Source organism: Pelodiscus sinensis, chromosome 6 (assembly GCF_052426305.1).
Source record: "Pelodiscus sinensis isolate ZL-2025 chromosome 6, ASM5242630v1, whole genome shotgun sequence".
In the NCBI taxonomy this organism is placed as follows: Eukaryota; Metazoa; Chordata; order Testudines; family Trionychidae; genus Pelodiscus; species Pelodiscus sinensis.
This window is the reverse complement of record NC_143057.1, coordinates 45,123,426-45,126,606: the sequence shown is the minus strand read 5'-3', so window position 1 is coordinate 45,126,606 and position 3,181 is coordinate 45,123,426.

The window sequence follows — 3,181 nt, the reverse complement described above, 5'->3', positions numbered from 1 at the left end:
TGCTCTCTTTCGAAAAAGTGGCTTGCTTTTTCGAAAGTACTGCTTGCAGTCTAGACGCTCTTTTTCGAAAGAGGCTTTTTCGAAAGTATCTTTCGAAAAAGCCTCTTTCGAAAGTGGCTTGCAGTCTAGACGTAGCCTTAGAGACTATATATATATATATATCATGAGCTTTCATGGGCAAAACCTACCCCTCTGAGTAGGCAAATGCATGCATACTGAACCCCTCCCAGAACAAACTGTACTAGAAACACCTAACTAATGTTTAACCATCAAAAAGCTCTTTAGTATAGATAGAGCTTGATTGAAACTGTTAGCATCAATTCCTAGTGACTCCATTCTTATCTTGTTTACAGCTGATAAAAGGAGGCGGGCTTGCTCATGAGGGGTTTGTCTCAGATTCTTCTGCCTAAGTAATCACTTTCTGATAGATTTTTGTTGACAACAAACATTGCAAGCTATGCTGCAGTTTCATGCCAAACTCTTCTCCATGAGTCAGTCAGGCAAAAGTGGCATCCTAGCAACCTACGCCTGTTGCCTCAGCTCATATGTGTGCGTCCTTTCTGTATGACTGCAGGGAAAAGGAAGAAAGGAATAAGGTAACATGGTGAGAAACATTTATCAATTGATTTACAGCTCTCTAGGCTATCAAATCTTTCACTCCTGAGAGCTGACTTCAGATCTTAAACAAATGGCACAAAGTGTGAAGATGAATTTATATAACTTTAAAAAGGGGATGCTTGTAAAGAAACCTCTTGTATAAAACGAGGGACTTGGTATCAAAAGAGTAGTGTGACATCACTGCCATTTAAATCAAGATTACATTCACACACACACACACACACACAAAAACCACTATTGAGCATTCTGTCTCCATGTTTATTTTGTCCTGTTTACAGTTTCTGGCTTCCATATGAGGTGAGGGAGAAAAACAATAATTTGGATCCAGAGTGATATGATAGTGTGTCTGTTAGCTTTATTTTCTAAAGGTTTCAAACTAAAGGGATACTGGCTTGTAGATTAGTGTTTTGTCTAATAACACATGATTAAAAGCATTTAGTGCTTTACTTTTTGAACTCGAAACATTCTCATTTTATGCAAACAGAAGAGAAAGCATAGAACTGGAGATTGTTAGAATAATAGGAATTTAATGAGTTTGATTTTAAAAAAGCAAACATTGGGAAAATATTTTACTGAAATATTTCTCACCACTGCTAAAAACCAAACCAAACACTGTTAGCACGTGCAAATACATTATGGCCCAGATTCAGGGGAACATCCCTATTCAGGCTAGTACTTGAGCATGTATTTAATTTAAGGTTAATAGAGACTAAACAAATGGCTAAGCCTAAGTATGTACTTAAGTGCTACCATGAATAGAGTTGAACTTGAGCACAGGCTTAATTGCTTTATTGAACTAGATCCAAACGGAGCAGATAGCAAAACCCGTGAAAAAGTAAGCTAGATTTTAAAACGTATTCAACTTTAATCTAAGATACTATTAACTCAAGTAAGGATTCTGTTTTTCCTGACACTAGACATAGTCATGCTAAAATTAGAGTCTCAGTTCTAGATTCTATTCTATTGGTGTACTCATGTCATATAACTAGATTGAATTATGCTCTCAGATACTCCAGGGCTGTGTCTAGACTGGCAAGTTTTTCCGGAAAAACTTGCCAGCTGTTTACACTGGCCGCTTGAATTTCCGCAAGAACACTGACTTCCTACTTTCTGAAATCAGTGCTTCTTGCGGAAATACTATGATGCTCCCGTTCCGGCAAAAGTCCCTTTTGCACAAAGCTTTTGCGGAAAAGGACCAGTGTAGACAGCTCAGATTTGTTTTGCGCAAAAAAGCCCCAATCGCGAAAATGGCGATCAGGGCTTTTTTGCAGAAAAGAGCGTCTAGATTGGCACAGACACTTTTCCACAAAAAGTGCTTTTGTGGAAAAGCGTCCATGCCAATCTAGACGCTCTTTTCCACAAATGCTTTTAACGGAAAAGTTTTCCGTTAAAAGCATTTGCGGAAAATCATGCCAGTCTAGATGTAGCCTAGATGTACAGAGATAGCTGGTCTACATGCAAATGTGCACCCAAGTGACACAGAGTTAATTACAACAAACTGGGTTATTTTGGTGCAAGTCTGTGCTCTGGTACAAACGTGGTTAATGCTGATTTAGGGAAAAGTGGTAACAAGTCTAAATTAGAATACAGACAGATAGAACAGAGTTAAAAATCCTGCATCTGCACTAGGAAAAAGGTTAAGTATAGGTCCAGTATAGCCAGCAGGTGGTATCAACACAGCACCCTAAGCTCAAAATAAGAGACAAAAGTTGTGCTATGCATCTTGAGTATCTTATTTGAACTGAAACAAAATACAGTGCTCCATAGTCCTTTAAAGACTAACAAGATAGTTTATTAGGTGATGAGCTTTCGTGGGCCAGACCCACTTCCTCAGATCAAATAGTGGAAAAAATTGTCACAACCATATATACCAAAGGATACAATTTTTAAAAATGAACACATATGAAAAGGACAAATCAAATTTCAGAAGAGAAGGGGAATCGGGGGGGAAGGTAAATGTCTGTGGTAAATGTCCCCCTCCCTCATCCCCCATCTGTTCTGAAATGTGATTTGTCCTTTTAATATATGTTCATTTTTTAAAAATTGTATCCTTTGGTATATATGGTTGTGACCATTTTCTTCCACTATTTGATCTGAGGAAGTGGGTCTGGCCCACGAAAGCTCATCACCTTATAAACCATCTTGTTAGTCTTTAAAGTGCTATATAGTCCTGTATTTTGTTTCAGCTACACCAGACTAACACAGCTACATTTCTATCATTATTTAACTGAATTTTGAAATAGGCTATTTTGAAATCTGGTATGTTTACACAGTGCCAAATTTCAAAATAATGCGCTTTTTCGAGACATGCCTTAACAGTCGTAGAATGAAGGTTACCAGGATGCCGAAATAGCACGCGTGTTATTTTGAAAAATATTTTGAAATAATGGGCGTGTGAAGATGCAGGGTAGCTATTTCGGGATACCTCCAGTATTCCAAAATAGCCGTGCAGCATAGACATTTTTTTTTTACTACCAAAAAAGTGTGGGGGGTTTTTTCATGGCAAGCTATCTCAGTGTAAATTCTAGTGAAGGCCAGATGTGAATAGGTTTTTTTACCCCAA